This window comes from Pteropus medius, unplaced genomic scaffold, assembly GCF_902729225.1.
Source record: "Pteropus medius unplaced genomic scaffold, Ma_sr-lr_union100, whole genome shotgun sequence".
In the NCBI taxonomy this organism is placed as follows: domain Eukaryota; kingdom Metazoa; phylum Chordata; class Mammalia; order Chiroptera; family Pteropodidae; genus Pteropus; species Pteropus medius.
The window spans coordinates 31656789-31677658 of NW_024354500.1; the positions used below are offsets into that span (position 1 = coordinate 31656789).

The 20870-nt window shown below is 43.1% G+C and overlaps 1 protein-coding gene and 1 pseudogene across 1 annotated transcript in view; one reads left to right on the top strand and one right to left on the bottom strand.

Annotated features, from left to right (window-relative positions):
- Positions 1-20870, top strand: part of TRAM2 (translocation associated membrane protein 2) — a 68468-nt gene that overhangs the window by 2198 nt on the left and 45400 nt on the right. The window lies entirely within an intron of this gene.
- LOC120595238 (uncharacterized) lies at positions 12295-12413 on the bottom strand (annotated as a pseudogene).

Sequence of the window (20870 nt, forward strand, 5' to 3'; positions counted from 1 at the left end):
TATAGTCTTGGAAAGTCCAGTGTATTAAACCTGGCATTCTGGGAGTTGAAAAATACTAGGAGCCGTTACTCCGAGTACCTAACAAAAGAGAAAGGCCCAAAGAAGGAAACAACAACAACAACAACAACAACAAAACTTTTCTCCACCCTTTGTTGAATTTGGACTAGGGAGTGTGGAACAGGCCTTGGCTGACATATTTGCAGGCTCCCTCTTCCTATGACCCTCATCCTGTAGAACCTTGGACCTGAGTCTCTGGGCTTACAGGGCAGGAGTCTCGTTCTGGAAGGTACATTGTGGGATTGCTGGTATGTGCTGGTCTGGGAGAAGGAGGGTTGTGCAGCACCTCCCTTATGAAGGATGTGTGTTCTGCTGTGCTATGTATATAGTAGATTCTCATTGTCTATACCTGGTGAGTCTCCACAGAGATAGGTATTTGGAAGGGAACTCAGATTTTTGGAACTCTGCTTTCCCTACCAAATGAGAGCAGAAACGGCTCATTTATTTCTAGGGTCCTCAGAGAAACACATGTGGGCATCTTTACATTTGTAGTAAAGCCAGGGGTCGTGCCTCATAACCCAGCACAGGACTTACTAAATGTCACTTGGAGTCTTTTGGGTTCTTCCCTGGAGGTGTGGTGTGTATGTGTATATATAGGGATACATATAGAGGGAGCAGTCCAGCATTAACACGCTTTTTCCTAGAAGTGAGGACAGAAGGAGGTGGAAAGGGAAGGAGGAAACTGGAAGAGAGAAGAGGTGGCAGGCTCTTGGGTTTCTAACTTGGGCAGAGTTAGAATTCCTTCATTAAGAAGCTGAGTCAGGAAAACTCATTTATAATTCTTCCCACAAAGAGTGTGTCTCCTGGCCACTCTTCCCTCTGGGGTCCCTTGCCCAGCCTTTGCCAATGAACTGGGCCCCTCTCCTCAGACCGTAGGCAGCACCAGCCCGTACATCCTAACTGCTCTCCATCTCATTCCTGCCTTGCCACTTCTCCAACTGGCTAGTTTTCTCCTCAGAGACCCCAATACTTCAGTTCTGTCCCCTGGGAAGTGATGACTCCAATTCCTTCCCTTGGGATCACTTCCTTTTGGGAATACACATGAAAGGGTGAATCTCCCTCTTCTTTTTGATTTAGTTTTGGGCCATGCTAAGATTCCTTCTCCCATTTCCAAGTTAGGGGGCAGGTTCTTTACCCTGAACTCAGGTTTTCCTTCTGTCCTGCAGGCTGTTTGGAATAGAGCTGTTATGTGCAGCCACAGCACTTGGCTAAAAAATGTCAGGAATGTGGAGCTTTATTTTCCCCCTCCTTCCTTTCCAGCTTTCTCTTTCTTAACTCTGTTGTCGGGAGAGGTGGTGCAAGGGGAGTTTTCTGCTCAACAGTTTAGTCCTTCAGTCCTGTCTTAGATTGAGTCCTGCCTGACTGTCCTTTAGGGCGGGTGGTCAGTTGGGGTGTGTGTGATGCGTGTGAAAGGGAGTCTCTCCCCCTACTCCCTTTCCCTTTGATTTCCAGTGTCCCATTCAGTGCCACGTTTCAAACTGAAACAGGCAGGGAAAGAGGGAAACTCTCATTAGCGCATACAGAATGAGAAAACGGGGGTGCATGGAGCAGAGAGAAAGCAACTTACACATTACCTCTAAAATGTCATTTCTTGACAGAAAGGTTGCCTATTTCAAAGCTCTGCTGGACCTGCAACAAGGAAATGTTTCTAAAATTCTGGGCCCATCATTTGTAAGTTTGGTTCTTGTTTGGTCTGTGATAACTTAAAGGTTTAGGACTTAGAGGAATTTTGGGGTAGTGGCTGGTGTTTGGTTTTTAATTGTTTTGGAGCCAGGTGTGGTAGAGCGACCATTTTTCTAGAAACTTCCTTCTTCCCTGTATCTAATTGACTTGTCGGGGTGATGTAGTTGCAGCATGTACAGTGGAAGCCCATAGTGTCACACATGTTAGCATGTGGCTTCCATGGCACCAGTTCACATCCTCCCAGATAATACCTTTAGGCATCATAATCCAAAGTGAAGCTTCTGGTCCTGTCTCTTAATATTAACATTATAAAACAGGCCTGATAATATTGTGTTAATACAAAGAAGTATATAAATGGCACAGACAGACCCTGTGGACATATATTGTCTTTCTTTGACTCATTTTTAATAACGCACATTTGAAGACTTTTCTTTGCCAGCTTTTATAGTTTCTGGCTTTACGCATCTTTCTCTCTAGCCTCAGACATGGTCCGCTAGTGGTGTTCTGGAGAAATTAGTCAGGGGAAACTGGGAAAGGCTGCTGATTCTCTTGGGTGCCCTTGTTCTGTGGTTGAATTTCTACATACATTGCTCAGTGATCTGAGCAACAGAGCAAAACTTTGGTACCAGTTCCTCTCCTGGTCTAGCCTCAAGCATCACCCTGTCCTACAAGACATAAGGCACATCTGTTATCCTTATTTCTTTGCTTGGCAAAATGTGATTTCCAGGAAGGTGGCATTAGTGTGTTATTAACCCTGACTGCAGGATGAAGACTGATACCTGTCCAGATGCCCACCCCTGTGCCTGGCACACAGGTACTTAACCCAAAGTCTCAACAACCACGCTGTTGGATCTGAGTAGACCTTCCACCATCAGACCAGCTCATTGAGCACCCCAACTGTATTTCGTTTTAGATGTGACACGCTTTGCAATGAGCCCTTTTCCCCAAGTTCTCCAATGCTAGTTGTCTGCTTTCATCTACAAGAGTCCCTCTTTTCCTCAGCGAGCCTATGATGCGGCTGCTCTACCTCTGTTTTCTCTGCCATCCGTCTTACGAGAACATGGGCTCTGGGTGCTGGAAGGTCTTGGTGCTGTGCTGCCGCTGTCAGCCTTGCGGAGGAGGAAAAACCATGAGGAGGCTGCCCCGCAAGCCAAATAGAGGCCACTTTTCTCTTGCCCCCTCTGTTTTCTGAACCCTCAGTTGCTCCGTTCTTGGGGGCACTGTCCAGACCGGTCGCAACAGAGCGCTTTAGTCCTGACTGTTTGTAGAGTAACATGTGTTGCTATGGTGAAAACTTCACTCTGGCAGGCATGAGCTTCTTTATGATCTGCTTCCTCATGGGCAGGGGCCCCAGAAATCACTCTGTGGCATAACTGATGTACCTCCCGTTCCCACCCTGATAAATGACAAAGCCCAGAGGGTTGATAAGACTGGATTAGAGTTCTCAAACTACAGAATTGCTTTCTAATCAGAGAGAGCACTATTAGCAGGCTTTGGTGGGAACTTTCCTGATACTATCTTGTAAACTTTTTATCCAGCGCTGTGTATCTGGTATCCAGTGATACCTAATGGTTAAGGAAAGGAAAATAAAACAGTAAAACGACTAACATGGCTCCTGACACAGCTTCTTATTTCATGAGCAGACCTTTATCTTTTATAAATGTGTGCTTTGCCTTGATTTACCTCCACTGTGTCAAATGTCCCCCTTAAAAGAGAATCAAACCTAACTTAGTCACAACCAGTTAACGTTGTGAGTTGTGTGGTTTAGCGAGCTTTGCAGGAGGCTCTTCTGGATAGTGTAGGTTCAAACAGCTTTCCTTGCTTTTCACTAGAGGAAATGTAGCCATATTGAAAGTGGAGGGTCTCTGAGGCCTCTGGAGCACACTAGTGAGTTTGTGGGAGCCCAGGATTAGGAGAGGCGCTGTTCTGTGGCTCTCCACCCGAGCCACGTTGCCTCTTGACAGCTTTCCTCAATTGTCTTGAGGAGTTGGCAACACTTTACATCTGTGAAATGCTTTACTAGCTTCACCCTGTAATCTGGATGGTTTATGAGGGTTGTCATACCCATCCAGAGCCTGGCTTCTAGAGGAGAGACTTGGCTGAGGACCATCCGCTCCGAGTTAGAGAGTCGGAGCCAAAATGAGAATTCAGCCGCGTCTGGCTCACATTTAGAGCTCAGCCCCAGTGCTTCCACAAATGGAGCGCGTCTACAGGAATGTAGCCACAGGCTGCTTTATTTTTCTTTGTCTGAGTAGAATCTGTTTATTACCTGGAAGTAATGTCTGTGTGTCATTGTTCCACTTGGAGGCTTTTCTGCCTGGAACAATCATTGAAATTTGCATCTCCCTGAAAGAGACTACAGAGAATTAATCAAATGTGTGTATCACATGTGAACATAGGCAAATGGGCTTTACCTGCTGTTAAAGTTACTGCCTGTTATTAGCCAACATCTGTGTTAAGAATAGCTGCCTCTGGCTGTTTTATTTTCATTGCCTTTATCATCAAGTTAATATTGTGGCCATAGCTCAAGGGCACATCTTTTCTTCGTATTTTACAAGTTTAAGGGTGAAATGGAAACCAAGAAGTCACCTTCTGTGTTTACAGAAGAGGGAAATAAGACTCCCCCTCCTCTAGGAGTTGGGAGATTTGCCCAGGACAGTAGAGTGAATTTTTAGCAAACTAGGGGCTTGAACCCACATCTTCTGATTCAAGTCCACTGCATTTTCTACTTACACATCTGCCTACTGGAGTTCTAGACACGACCTTTGTGTAGAAGACTTGAAAATGATATATCTTTCTTAAGTGTGCCGGCTTCATTTATTTGGCAGATGTTTACTGAGTGCCTGCTGTGTGCCTGTGTTGAGCTCTGGGAATGCAGATGAATGTGGTGGGGTCCCTGTCCTCAAAGAGGTCACATTGTGGTTGCTTAAAGCCGATAAACTATTGTGGATAGGAGTCAGGTCTTGAACCTGATGTAAGTGGCAGGTGCAACTTACACATTTATAGAGTGTTTGTTGGGCCACAACCTCAAGTGATTGCTATTGGTGGAAAAGCAGTGGTTTATTGAATTGAGACCTAACACCCTGAGTCAGTAGTCAGAGGAGAGGAGTGGCGGTCACTTTTAGATAACTTGTGAGGCATAGCTGGGACTCTTGTATTGTACAGCCTAGTGAATAAGTGAATTGACCAAAGGCAATGTGCGTGCATGTCTGTGTGTGTGCATGTGTGTGCTTGTGCATCTGTGTGCGTCCATGCACAGGTGCAATTTCTAGTACTAGGAGGCCTTTATTGATTGAAACCTTAGTTGAGGTTAGAAGAACTTCCACATGGCTTCTTAAGATTTTTACCATCAAATTCCATCATGATCTGTAATGTTCCTTTTGAGTTTACGGAGGTGACAGTCACGCCTGGGGTGAGAAGGACAAAATCCTCTGAGCCTCAATTGTCCTGTCTTTGAAGTAGGAAGATGGTTTTTAAATAAAACTCCTGAATTTTGCAAGGGCAAGGTGTTATTAGTTTAATCAGTTCGTTCCTTAATGTTTATTATAAAGATGTAGATACTCTTTTTATAGAGACTTTGTGGTGACTCAACCACCATTTTGAAGACTTCTGTGGCTTTGGGGGAGGGAAAAGGGTGTGCCTACCTCAGGATAAAGGGTAGAGATGTAACTTTTACAAATATGCCCCTCCTTCCTCTGGTGACCTCCCCGCTTGCTTTGAGGAATGCCCAGGACCACAGCTGGTTAGTCAACAAGTGTTTACGGTCTGGTCTCTGTGCCTCCTGCAGTGCTGGAATCTGCCAAAAGATAGCATTGAGAGTCACTGAGAATGCAGAATGTGGCTTTAGGTTTAGAGATGCCAGGGATGTCTTATCAGCTCCTTTCCTGAAGGTTAAGAGCAGTCAGTCAGGGGGCTCCTGACCTGGAGGAGCATTCCTAGGATAAACAGCCTCCCTCCAGCAATTCCTGGAGTCCTGCAGGAAATCGCAGGCTTGCTTCACAATGCCTGGTTTCCTGCTGAGAATTCCTCTGAGCTTGGAGCAGAATTAAACCTTTCGGACCCAACACTTCTGGAGTTTTGAGTATATTTTGTTTGTAGTCTGACTTTGTACTGGATCAACTTTTGACCTCGATGGGCAAGGAATAACTTGTTTATATGGATTTTGTGACTGTTATTTGGAAGAGGGATGTTGATATGGAAAGGAATGGTTGATAGCTGATTTTTTTTGAAAATTATAGTTTGGTCTCCGGTTTGGCATGAAGTGTGAACATGCACTTCTCTTCCAGAGTCCTTGAGACATGAGTTGTGGCTGGGGCAGGGAGGTGTTTGGTGGACGGGTGAGGACTGGGACCTGGGAGGCCTGCTTCTTACCCAGGCTCTGCCATTAAGTAGCTGTGGGAACCATGTCGGCCCCACTTGCTTCCTGGGGGTGTCATCTATCCTGTGGCTCAGTCATGCCTTCTTAGCATGGTTATGCAGAGCAGGGCTGGAATATGTGTGTGAAACTTAAATTGTCACTCAGAAATTGAGAGAAGAGGGAAGGAGGCACCTCTTCCCCACAGCTATACAGATTTAGGATTAGTCAGAATAAAGTTGTGCCTCCGTTGAGTTAGTGTCTCCACTTCTAGGTTTCATTTCTTGTTTGAGTTGAAATCGGTTTCTAGTCTAAATTTGGTTTTGACATATTATACAGTTTAGCGGAACCAGTAGTGGGGAAAGAGAAAATCCATAAATTAGAAAAGAATCATTAGGAGTGGCGGAGGGGGTCGGCTTGGTTTGTGATTTCCTATGGCCCCTCGAGGGCTGACCAGGAGACCCGGGATGAGCAACAAGAGGTCACTGCCTTGGTCAGAATGGCCCGTGCCTTCTGCTCTGCCAAGTCAGGTTTTATCATGCTAGTTCTTGAGTGTGGTCTGGGGTCCTAGGCTTGAGTGTATTTTCATATTTGGTGATTTGCTTATTATACACATGTACACTCATCTGTGGCTTTTTCTCCTTCTCAAAATAGGGTGAACCTAATGTCAGAAACCTGACGTGTTATCTGCCATCCCCATACCCACACTCCAACAGTGCTCTTATGCTTTACCTAGCCAAGTAATCCTGTTACTTCTACAAGCTCCCACTTCATCTGGAAGGCCTCTTCAACTACTCTGACCAAATGCTTTCTTCCTCAAAATTAGGAGACTGAATTAAAAATAGTGTGGGGTGGGGAAAAATGTTGAGAGGCGATGCATCAGTACTTAATTACCTTCTTTTAAAGCTAGTTTCAAGTAGGAAGTATCCATTATATTTAATGTTTGAAATATCACAATTTTCACTCACCAAAAGCAGCCCTCGCCTGTGCCATACAGTAGGTAGCGATTTAAATAGCCACATTTGGCTATTTAAATGTAAATTCATTAAAGTGAAATGAAATAAAAAATTCAGGTTCTTAGTCACTCTAGCCACATATCAGGTTCTCAGTAGCGCAGCTATAGAACATTTCGATCATCGTAGAAAGTTCACGCTGGTCTACACATTACTTTCTGAGTGTTTGTTTTTTGTTTTGGTTTGATTTTGTAGAAATAAATGGTAAGAGATCCTTGAGGTGTGGTTCTTTTAGGGAACCGTTAGTGGCCATGGATTGCGGTGGCTAAGGTCATGGCCCTAGAACCAGATGGCGAGAGTTTAAATTAAATTCTGGTTTGCCATGTCCTAGCAGTATCATCTTGGTAAATTATTTAACCTCTCTGCCTCAGTTTCCTCATCAGTAAAATGGGGATAATATTTGTCATAGAGTAGTTGGGAGGATTAGCAAGGTTAATATAAAATCTGTTAGAAACGTTAATATAAATATAGCACTTCAGAGAAGTCCTGGTACAGGGTAAGAGCCCAATACATGTTACTTATTGTTCTTACTACATTTGGAAAGTGTTGGAGTGATAACTTTACTATGTGGAACTGCTTTGTGGAACACAGCTGAGAAACAGGGTAGTGGCCCTAAACCTGAGCCCTGACACTGTGTATGCCACGCCTAAACTAGTGGCCCAGGCCCTTGCTCACATGCCACCTACACTTTACATAGAGTTGCGTCAAGCTTGATTATCTCGTTCCCAAGATTACAGGAGAATAAGTTAACACGGGTATGTAGACTGGTGGTAGCTGACAACTGACTGGGAGGGCTATCCGTTATTAAATACTTAGAAGTCATAAGAAATGAAAAAAAAAGCATGAATACCTGGCATCATTTAGTATATGAACAGCTTCAGTAGATTTTGAGGTTATGGTAGATTAGTATAGTAAAGTACCTGATCCTAATGATTATTTATAATTTCATGGAAAAGTATAGGTGTGCAACATACTCAGAAAGATTTTTAGAAATATTTCCATACGTAGTGATTAATGTTAAAGTTTCAATACCTAAATCTTTAGCAGTATGGAACATTTGGCTATCCAGAATGATTCAACCCCAGAAATTTCGGACAAGCCACAGTTACAGAACCATGAAATAAAAGGCAAAGTTGGTCCACTATACAGGGTACTTTATTACCCAAGAAATGTGAAAGAAACATTTCTTTGACATTCTTATCATCTAACCTGGGAAATATCTTCATTTAAAACTATTCAACCACTCAGCTATTCAATTTTCTTTCTTTTTAAATCATTCAGTAAATATACCTACTCTGTGCAAGACACTGAAATCTCAGATGGAAGCGTGCAAACATATTTGTTGACATGACTTGCACTGCTGTGGTTGTTTTTGGTGGAAGAGTGAGTAACGCAGGCATGGCCTGTGTGTAGCATTCATTCACAAAGTTGTTGAGCACTCACTATGTACTAAGGTCACCCACATTTTGTCGAGGAGTGCTGACAGGGGTGTCAGTAAATAATTCTTTGAAGTGTGCTTGACAAAAAGAACTAGCTGATCTGTCATGTGCCTTCCATATCTAAACTTTTGCCAGACCCCTGGAGACAGATGTCATGAGATTTTCCCCTCATCTGATTTCTAGCACCCTTGTTGACGCCTGGGGGTTTTCCTACCAAGGCCTGTTGGTGATCATCCATAATTTTATTAAATACCTTCTACCTACCCCCATGACGGACGATAGTTTACATAGTCTTCAGAAGAGGGAAGTAAAACAAGTGCATATGTCAGAACAGAAACCCACAGTTGTCATTTTCCCTTGCCTCATCCTCCACATCTGGTCACTAAGTCCCATCAGTTTTACCTCCTGAATTGCTCCCAAGTCTCCTCTTGCCCTTCCTGCTCATTGGCCTTAGCTGAGGCCCTTGACATCTCTCACCTGAATGGTTACAGTAGATCCTAACCTGGTCCTCAGCTTCTTGTCTCCTCTCTGGTCCCTCTTCCACATAGCTACCATTGATTGTCCTCAGACATGGAGCTGAGCATGGGTGTCCCTTACGTAAAATCCTTCTTTGTCTCCCACCTAAAGTCTGGGCTGCTTAGCACGGCATTCGAGGCTCCTCCTGAGTCTGACCAATGTTTGTCCTCGATACCTCCCTCAGGCCCTGCCCCTGCCCTACCCCCTCATCACAAACCACATACCTGTGCCTTCTGAACCTTTCCTCCTCTTTCATGCCTCCCTGCTTTTATCCTCCCATCTCAACCAAGTCTTTCCCCCTATTGTCTAACTCTTCTTCCTTTCATGCTCACTTCTGATACTCCATGGGCATCACCTGCTGGGAATGCTTTCCTTGGCCCTTCATCTCTAATAGAGTTCATCCCTGCTTTCTGCCTGCCTCTGTATGTCTCTTGTTTATTCATTCAGCCAGACTTAGACTGAGCATTTGCTCTCTGCCAACCACTGTTCTTGGGGCTAGGATAAAAGATGAAAAGGCGAAGATTCTGCCATCACGGAGCCACGAGTCCTTAGGGAGGTGACAGTGTCATTGCTGCTCTTGTGTGTGCCAGGTACAGAGTGAGAGACAGGGAAAGGAGCATAACCCTCCTGGGAGGGTTAGGGACAGTTCGTTTTAAAAAGAAGTTCTGGCTGGGCCTGAGGTGTATTGTCTAGGCAGACTTGCTGGGGAGTGGGTGTTCCAGGCAGAGAGAGGACATATGTAATGGTTAGAGATGGGGCCGGGGAGGTATGGTAGCATGTGGCTCTGTGTTTTCAAACACAAAGTGAGGGGGTGGGCTTAAGGGAGAAAGTGATGGAAGATGAGTCCGGACTGACGGGCAGAGTTCGGGCCACAGAGGGCCATGTTCAAAAATTTGAAAGTTTGGATTTGCTCCTCGGCTTAGATAGTAAGGAGCCATTGAAGATTTATGAGCATGGGAGTGACTCGGTCAGATTTGTACTGGGACGGTCACAGGCAGTAGGGCTAAGGCTGGCTCCATGCAGTGCTGTGAGCCCCTGGAAAAGAAAGGGGTTGCTTCACATTTTCTCAGTATCCCCAGCACCTCTGTGCCTGACATGTAGTTTGTGTGAATTGATTGAGGATGGTCTAGTACACACACAGGATAGTGTGTGTCTTGAGTTGCTTTTCTGCCAGTGCTGCTGGTCATTTGCAACTTTTCCATTTAAGCTGTTTCTTCTGGGTTCTCAGGTAACCACTAAGAGATGACTGTGAGCACATTAGGAATGCTGACATGAGCATACAGATGGAGAACCTATAATCTTAGCCTTTTAAAGCTTAAAAAGGACATTTTTTTGAATAGGCAATTTTTGGCAGTATAGTCACATTGTTCAAAAATCACAAATAATCATTAAAAAAATATACATTGAGAATTGTCTCTTCCCCAACTCTTTTCATCCAGCTCCTCCCCACTGTCCCCAGGTAACCACTTTCAATTTTTTGTGTATCTTTCTTGAGTTAGTTTGTGCAAATATAAGCAGCTATTAATATATGGTGGGATTTACATATATACTTAAGTGTGGATGTGTATATTCCCTGCCCCCTCTTTTAGGCAAAATGAAGTATATTAACTACACTATTCTGCACTTGCCATTTAAGGTTAACAAAATCTCCTAGAGGTCTTTCCCTGTCAGCACACAGAGAATTTCCTCATTTGTGTCAAGGTTGCATAGTCTTCCATTGTGCAGGTTCACTGTAATTCATTTAACCAGTCTCCTTTTGATTAACACTTGGGTTGTTTTAATCTTTTGCTCTTATAAACAGTGCTGTGATGAATAGCTTGGTATGTACATCATTTTGTACCTATACAGGCCTGACTTGTAGCATATTTTCCAAGAAATGGGATGATTGGGTCCAAGCCTAAGTGCATTTGTGTATGTGTGTGTGTGTGTGTATGCATATGTATATGTATATATGTATATTTACATATATATGTGTATGTGTGTATATATATATATATATATATATATAGTTTTTTTTTTGATATTGACAAATTGTTGGTGTCCTTTTTAAATACCATGTTCAAACCGAGGAATCAGTTAGCCGTAGACTATTTATCATGTACCTGCAAAAATATGCAGTTATATACTAAAAGCTGAATCAGTGTCTGCATTGATCTTGTTCACTGTTGTAATCTCAGCATTTAGCACAGTCTCCGATGCATAGCAGGTCTCAGATGACATTGTTCGGTGCGTTTGGATAACGGGACTCTTCCCTATAGGTTATCCTTCAGCCTCTCCATGATGTTTCTCTCACCTCTGGCCCTGCATGCAAATTCTTTTCTCAGGATTTTCTTCTACTTTTTGCTTGGCCTCTGCTCCTTATTTCTCAGGTCACAGCCCACTTTTCTGGAAAGCCCCGCTTTGCCCCTGGGCAGGGTGCTTACTTCACCCTCAGCACTTCACGTTCCCTGGGCATGATGTCACAGTTCTTATTGCCCCCACCTAAGTGGTGTGTGGCCTTGACACGCTCCACTTGACTCTAGGGCAGGAGAAGGTCTTGCTCACTTGCCATGCTGGTTCTCATGTAGTAGTTTTTCAGTAAATAAGTGGTAAAGAATCACCAATTGATAACCAGTTTTTAAAAGAACTTTTTCCATATTTAATTGAGAAATAATTCATATATCATAAAATTCACCATTTAATGTGTACAGTTTTAGTGGTTTTTAGTATATTCACCATGTTTTGCAGCTATTACCTAGTCGAAGAACACATCCCCCAAAGAAACATCCCCCAATTAGCAGACACTTCCCATCGCTCCCTTACTCCCCAACCACTCATCTACTTTCTGTCTCTTTGGATTTGCCTGTTCTGGACATTTCAGGTAGATAGAATCATATACTATATGGACTTGTGTTATTGCCTTCTTTCACTTAGCATGAGGTTTTCAAGGTTGATTCATGCTGTCACATGTATCAGTACTCCATTCTGTTTTATGGCTGAATAATATTCCACTGTGTGCAAATGCCACATTTTGTTCATTCATCAACTGATGGACATTGGGGTTGTTTTCACCATACTACGTGAATAATGCTGCTATGAACATTTATGTACAAGTTTTTGTGTGGACATAGTATTTCAGTTCTCTTGGGTATATACCTAGGAGCGAAATTGCTGGGTCATCAATAATTTTCGTCTTTTTTTATTATTTATTTATTTATTTATTTATTTATTTATTTATTTATTTATTTTTTTATGCCTACGGCACCTGGTCTTCCTAGGTGGTCTCCCATCTAAGTACTAACCAGGCCCAACCCTGCTTAGCTTCCGAGATCAGACAGGTGCAGGTGTGTTCAGGGTAGCATGGCCATAGACTCGTCCTTTTTTAAAAAATATTTTTGCTTTTGTTTGTTTCATTTTTTATTTATTTATTTTTATTGTGGCGACACTGGTTAACAAAATCCAGTAAGTTTCAGGTGTACAATTCAACAGTTAGGCATATATATATTGCATTGTGTGTTCACCACCCAAAGATCTGTCATCACATATTTGACCTCTTTTACCCCATCTACCTCCCCCTTCCCTCCCTCCCCCTCCCCACCCTCTGGTAACCAATATCATCAAATAATTTTAATACAGGAAAAAGAGCCAAGGTTGAAATTATATCGAATAGTTTGTCTTTTTCATCTGAGAGTTATATCTCAGGGCCAGCGTTGCAATTGTTGCTCATTATTATCCAGGCTTCACACAAAAATGCTGGCTATTGAGAGTTATATTTAATAGACTGCAGCCCAATAATCATCTGTGGTTCAGAGGCAAGTATTGTGAGAGTTTACACAACAGAATTTACTGAAGTTTTACCATGTGCACTGTGCTAACTCAATGGAGATGCCAAAATACGCAGGACAGAGCTTTTGCCCTAAAGTCACCTTGCATTTGATACAGCCTAAATATCCGTCTAAATATCCATCTATCCAACTGATTTAGAGTAAATTATGGTATAGCCATACGATGGAATACTCTATAGTTTAAAAGAGGATAAGGTCAACCTTTATGTATTGACATGGACTGATGTTTGAGGGGAAAAAATAGGTTATAGATTGGTTTGTATAGAATGAACCCATTTTAATAAAAAGCTGTTTATATATGCACGGGCAACATCTGGAAAGATCACAGCAGACTGTCAACATTGATTATATTTCAGGGAGGTTAGGTTATGGAAGACTTTAGCTTTCAAAGATATATGTTTCCCTTTTTTTTTTTTATAATAAGTGTGCATATCATTTAAATTCATTTAGCTCCCCCAATTCTATTTTGGAAGAAAAGGAACTTGAGATAAGAATTATATCTGACTCAGTAGATACCAGTGTAGGATATAATACGACATATCAGCATGTAACCAAATGCCAGATAAGTTTGTGGTCAATCTAGTAGGTCTTATGAACTATTTAAGCCGAGAAGTGAACACTTCACAGTTTATAGAGTCAAAAATAACAAATGTATATTGAGGGCTTACTTGGTGCTCAGCACTTTAAAAAACACTTCATATATATTCTCTCATTCAGTCCTCCCAGTGGGATGGATACTCTGATTACTCCCACTTTACTGAAGGTTAGAAAGACTAAGTAACCTGACCAGGCTCCCCTTATTATACATGCCAGAGCCAGAACTCAAAGTCCATAGTTCTGATTTCAGAGACCGAGTCCTGTACTCCATTTTAAAGAGAAAGAGAATAAGGTCTAGAGGATTGTAAAAACTTGCCCAGGATCACACTGTTAGTAAATTAGGAAGCTAGTGTCTGAGCTCAGGATGTTCCAAATAACCTGTCATGTCCATTACACTGATGTTTCCTGAAGTCCCCGGGGTGGTAATTGGGCAGCTGGGAGGTTCTGGTTCAGAGAGTTATGTGAAACTCTTTCTACTGTGCTCCCTTTCTTGGAGATTCACATATTCTATAAACTTGTTGAAGTAGCATCCATCATTTCTCAGACCTGTCTGACCACCTCTTTCAAATAGTTTTTAGTGATATCCCACAGATCTCCCTTTGTGAAACGCCACCCTCCCATCCTATAAGGAGGTGCAAGTGAAGGTGGTTTCCTGAACAGCTTTCTCTCTCTCTCAGTAAATAAGAGTGCCAAATCTTAGGTCGGGGTCGGAAGTGTGTGAGCAGGAGTGTATTTGTTGGAATTATTGGATTGGAGTTCCCTGGATAGAAACTGCTTGTACATTTTATTGACTCTTCCTAGAAGAGAAGACTTCTTCTAGAAGTCATTTTATTAACTTCTGCAGGGAAGAACCTACTGAGTATATCATATTTGTCATCTGTTTGTGACTTTTTGTTTCAGTACATCATGATTCATTGTTGATAACAGTTATCCAGTTAAACCGTCCCCCATACTTCTTAAACTCAAATTTTTCAACCCAGACTTCACCAAGTTTCATACAGTGAGCATTAGAACTAAGTGCCACCACCTTTTTTCCTGTAATATGTGCTATTATTTTTTTTAAATTGGGGCAAAATATACATAAAATTTAGTAACTTAACCATTTTTTAAAATATGTAGTTCAGTACTGTTAAGTGAATTCACATTGTTGTGTCACCAATCTCCATGACTCTTTTATATTCATTCTATAAACATTTATTGAACATCTACCCCTTGAAGGTGCCTGGGACACGAAGCTGATTAAAACATACTCCTTCCATAATACATACGTACATACATACATACAATAAAAAAAGTAATAATAATACACTACCTGCTCAGGCTAATGAGAAAGAAGGATGGATAAGAAAACCATCCATCATTTTCACCAGCGGTTACAGTTCAGTATGGCCAGAGCTGTGTGGTAGCCCCTTATTGGATTGGATCCTAGGGGGACTTTTGTGCCTCTTAATGGGACTACATTACCACCCAGTGCTTCAGAGTTCCTTCTCTTCTGGCTTCTTGTTGGCTGCTTGCTAGTTGTTCTTCACCTCACCTACTTACTCCCTGGAGTAGTTGTGCCACCTCTGCTCTCTAGAGCCTAGGGAGAAGTTGTTAGATTTTGCCTGTGTGAGAGCCACGCCTTGTAGCCGAGCCCATGTGGCCTGGGGCGGGGGCAGGGTGGGAGAAGGACATTTCTGCCAAACCCAGAACTTCACCAAACCTCAAATCAACGGGTTTGCCCAAATATAGAATCCTAGACCTTCCATCCGTCATGTTTAAACTAAATATACTGTCTTTCAGCTTGCAAGCTCAGCTTCCTTCAGGAATGACTTCTGTGATTATTGCTAAGGGCTTTTAGTCTGTTTTACATCTCAGAAATGACCAGGGTGATGTGGCCAAAGTCCCAGACGAGGGGCATGTGTAAAACTAAACACCTTGGAGAGGACTGGCTCTAGGTCACATTTGGTTTTGTGCATTTCCACGGAGACCTCTTGAAAGTGAAAGACAGTCATGGCCTTCTTGTATAGTACATAGAGCTCCTAACAGAGAAGAAGGTTTATTATGATTAACTCACAGGCTCTCTCTCCTGAAAAACAGACTGCAGGTTTGAGGCCTTAGCCATCTGGATGTGTACCCTGAATCTCCGTTTCACGGTGCCAGATTGTGCAGAGCTTATAAATACCGTGAAGTGGGTACAGGCTGGAAGTGTATGCTTTGAATTCAAATTGCTTGATTCTTACAGATATATAGATAGATACTAGAGCACCTGATTAAGTTATTTAACTGCCTTTGGTTTTCAGTTAGTAAAATGGGAATGAAAATAATTGTGCCTTTTTCGTTGAATTTTTGGGAGGATCAAGTAAGCTAATAATGCACATACAACATTTTTACAGAGCCTGACATTAAGGATTCCATCCATGTTATTCATGAATGTTAATTAATTGAATGACTATTGCAGCCATCATTGGGCAGCCATTTTCTGTGCCACTCATTTTCATATTATAGTTATGCAGAGGCTGTACATCCATCTCTCACTAGATACACCTTTTACATTCAAACATTGCTGTCTGGGTCACCAAGACTGTTCAGAAATGTGCAGGTTGAGTCTGTTTGCTGGGGCTTCTCCTGAGTGAGCTCTGAGCCTGAGCCCCCAGCCCATGATTCCCCTCATGAGAGCCCTCCTTCAAGTGCCTCAAGCCCCAGAATCACCTCTCACCTTTCCCTTTCTCAAAGATCAAATGGCTTCAGTGCTGCTGTCTCCCTTTCCCGCTTGGAAGAAAAAGATGAGGTTACAGTAAGTGGAGATCAGCAGCTTGAAATATTTTACACTGAGGTTGTGACCTCACTGTCATTGCATTTTTTAAAATAATGGGGATTTTGCATTTTATGAGTTATTTTTGTTGAAGGACTTTCTTTGCTGTTTGAATACCACTTTTACAAACAGATATTTTCAAGCTCTTTCATTTAGCATGACTGATTTAATTTTTACTCTGTTCTTATGCCCGGATGCTGGTTTTTCGTGACTGTAATAATAATGCACAGACCAAATTCTCCTTTTTCCCCCTCACTCAATATTATATCCAAATATTTTGAGATGCTAACATTTTAAAAAGATGAGGTTCCTAAATGCCTACCATTAAAGGATTTGTTAGGTCAATTTAAAATAATGACATAATTCCATATGCAGCGTCATAGAATGATGTCCAAATCATATGGTTGTGATTTTTTAAAAAGCAGATTACAGAATGGCATATTGTGTGGGCCTTTTTCTGTAAAAATTTGGATTCATTTTATTTTTATAAGAAGATATCTCTAAGGATAACATCAAAATACAATTTGTGGTTTTCTCTGTGTGATAGAATTTCAGCTAATTTTTATTTTATCTCCAGGCTTGTTTTGTGTGTGTGTGTGTGTGTGTGTGTGTGCGTGTGTGCGTGCGCGCGTGCGTTTTCAACAAACTATACAGCATTTTGATGATCAGAAAAGGCATGTTAAAGCTATTTTCATTTTGGAGATGGAAGGTTTGGATTAGTGACAGCCTATTGCTTGGAGAGCAGGAAAGGTGAATGGAGAGAGGGATGGAGAGAAGCTGGAGCATGGAATAGAAATTGGGGTGTGTGGGAGAGACAGCGAGAGAGAGCACTCAGAAGAGGAAAGGGGTACAGAAGGGCAGCTTGGAGATGTTATGAAGATAAGCCCGTGCCCTTGATCTTAGAGATGTCATTCTTACCTACTGTAAATAAAAGCTTTGCTTTTTAGAAGCCTTTTGAAGAGTGGCTCAGAGAGTAAAATTAGTGTATTTTAAACCATTCAGAGAAGACTACTACACAAAATGCATCAAGAAAAGTGCAGGTCAGGATTTTAATAGAAGTAGACGTGAAACTTCTCAGTTCCAGATATTAACGGAACAAGTCAATATGAAATGAAATAGCCTGTGGTACAATTTAAGCTTTTAGAAACAGCATTTGAAAATTTGAAGTTTAAACCTTCACATGGTATCTCATTGTTGCCCAATTGTGATGCTGTGGAAATAGGCCGCCCAGTGTGTTTTTGGGTGAAACCCATTCACATTGGTTTCCCAAGGGCCTTTTCACCCTTCCAGGGGTGCAGTAAGCAGGTGGTTGGGGTGGGGGAGGATGGTAACATTTGGGGGCTTTTATGAAATTATAGTATTTGACTGCCTTGAAGAATATTTAGATCTTTAGCTTCTTGCTCAGCATTGATAGACTTGGGCTGATGGCTCTGCTCTCCTGCCCAGGGTATGCATTTACCTACTGTCTGGTGGAAGGTGAAGCTGCTGGTGGTAGATTTATGTAGGTGAGGGGTAGGGGATAGACAGTGCTTAGCCCTGGGGCTTCCGGTGGCTTCCCATTTGGAAGATACACAGAAAATGATAAATGACAAAGCCAAAATAAAAAATAAAAAGAAAAATGACTAATTGTTACTTATTGAATACTGTGATGTGCTAGACTTGACCTTCTACTCCCACTAATCCCCTCAACAATCTTTAATAGACTGTTACCTCTCTCTACACTGAGCACGATGAACAACTCCATCTTAGAACTCTAAGTGAGGGCAGAATTGGGATTTTAACACAGGTCTTTCTGAATTCAAAATTCAGGCTATTAACCATTGTGCCCTCCTGCCTCTCAACAAAGAGGTATAGGCAACTGGTGCTTAAGGTGTGAGGGAAGGAAGCAGCAAGGGCGCCGACGGCAGGACGGTGGAGGTGAGGACATAGCTGGTTCTGGCAGGAAAGTTAAAGCAGAAACGCAAATGGAGGGCAGAACAGAGGGCTGGCATTCAAGGCAAGAAAAGTCACTCATAGAATCTAAGAAAGCAATTAATAGGTGAAATGCCGCAAGAAGTTCCTGGACCAGATAGACTTGGGAAATGCTAGGCTAAACGGATTTCTTTAAGTCAGGACTTGTCAGAGCCTTTAATATAGTAGTAATGAACATTGTATATCTGTACCAAACAAATTTGTCAACCTTAGAGAATATTTTATGAAGTAATGGTCTAGAATATCCTTTAGGACACCTAGGGCTGTTGTACTGAGATTTTTGGGAGTTGCGATAAAGGTGGAGAGGAAATGAGGTTCAGTAACATCAGATTAAAGAGATATTATCCTTTAAACAGTGGGGGGCCACGAAGGAGGTGCCTGTTGTTTATTATAGCCCGGTTGTCCTGTCTAAGTGGGGAGGAAAGAGGGTTAAGTCCAGAGACAGAGAATCCAGTTAGAAGCCTCTTCTGCAGGCTGCTGAGAGATGACAGTGCGAAGTCTTGATTAGCACCATGAGTGAAAATAATAGATTTAATAACATAAGAAGGGAAGAAGTCATAGATGGCCATAAGGAAAGGTGGGGAGTCCTTGCTTGCAGCTTGGGGCATGGGCAAATCTAGATGTCTCCTGGGTACCAGCTTTTGGAATAAAGACGCCAAGTTAGATTATTGGCATGCCAAATGGGAGTTAACGATGCACTATTTAGGTGAAGATGCAGGACTGTCCCCCAGGAGAAAGATCTCAATAAGAAAAGTAGATTTGAGTGTCACTGGAATACAAGTGGCCACTGTGGCAGGGATTTCTAAGGGAGCATGAAGGGCCGGGCTTGAACCCTGCACATGTAGGTGAATCCCTGTCCCAGAAGCACGTGGAAGACTCCATGGGAGCAAAAGGACTTCAGAGAACACCCGCTAAGGGGTAAGAACCCCCAGGTCTAGTGAAGGAGATGGCCATAGCCTGAGGCTCCATCTGGTTTGTGGCTGAGCTGCTGAAGAGCAGGTCTCACCTTTTCCTGGTACTTCTTTTCTTTTGCTCTTGAGGGATGCCTGCTTCCTCTTCTTGGTAATATATATAGCATCTGGGGTTTAGATATTTGCAGGTGCTTCAGTAGGCCTGCAGGTGGCCTTCCTGGCAGGTGTGGCCACCAGGACTTTTGACTTCAGTCTGCTCTTGTTCCCTGCCCCCCAGCCCACTCCCCCAGCCCTGCACCCCCTGCAGGGCAGCAGAAGGGCCTCATGGCCTGGTGGTCTTGTCAGATGGGCTGTCTCCTCTGAATCCTTGCCCCCTGGGCTTTGCATGGGAGAACCTGAAGTCTCTGTAAGGCTAGAGGCCAGGATGGCTGCCTGCTGGCTGTGTACCCCCGCCCCCCCCACCACTGGCCTCAGCTGGGGCTGAATGTGGCCCAAGGCCTGCTTGTCAGCACGTGGCTTGGGTTTCCGTGTTAACGTTCCCAAATTGGGATTGTGGAGGATTGAGTGTCCGTGCTGTCTGATCACGCTGAGCCTTCTCAAGCAGCCAGCTGCGAAACTTTCAAAAGGCTGTGTGTAATTGGTTTGGGAGATAGGGGGAGGGGGCAGGGGACTGAGATGGGGACAAAGAAGTCAGTTTTTAAAAAGAAAAAAATAAATGAACATAACAGCCTTGAGCCATTTGGGTGGAGCATGGTGCTTGGGCACATTGAAAACCCTTTTCCTCTTCCTTTCATATTTTTCCACTTCCAGAGGCCCCTTTGGCCAGTGCCTTACTGACCCCTGCAGACCCCCTCTGTGTAAATACAGCCTCTGTCTCCCACCCCCTCACTCATTAAGCATTCCTTTAATCTGACCATCTCCAGGTCGCCAGCTGGCAGAGACTCAGCAGATTCCAAACCCCAGCTGGTGCCGGAGTGTTTACACGGGCGGGGAAGCTTGGCAGACAACCTGCCCCCAGGCTACTCAGCTGTAGGAAAAGGTAGAAAGACACCCCAGAGATAAATGGCCTGTTTGTTTGCAGACTCTCCCTCCTCCTTCATCCACCCTCCCCCTAATGCCTACCCTCACTCCAATTTCTGCTCTATCCTGAAAAAATAAAAGGGAAAAGAATCTCTTTGTGTTCCAGGAGATATTGGGCTAGGGACTCCCTGGCTCATCCCTTCCACCCAAGTAACCCTTTACTAAGCACTTTGAGCAAACAGGCAGAGCAACTGCACTTCCTGACTGGAGCAGATTCTATATTATTTAAAAGATCTTAGTTGTCAGTATAAAGTTAGTCCCCATTCATAGTGGGTGTGATTTTCCAAAATCATGTTGAATGTTCATGAGGCCAGGCCTGGGATTCATTACTGTAGCCTCAGGTCAGTGGTATCCTCTAGTGTCTGTGTCCCCCTCCTTTGTCCTCAGTAAAGGCTCCGTGAGACACTCAGACAGGTGGTCACTAATCCACAGTGGGGGGTTTGTCTTGATCAGAGTTTGTGAGAAGCCAGTTCTGGAGTGTTCCATGCAAAGAAAGCCTTTTCTGATCCAAGTTGTCAATAGCATTGGCCGTTTGGAATTTAGCTGGCCCTTAGGGAGTGACTATTTGTCCACCACCTACTAGTTTCCCAAGGAATATTATAAGCAAGTATGTATAGGAGAGAACTTTGCT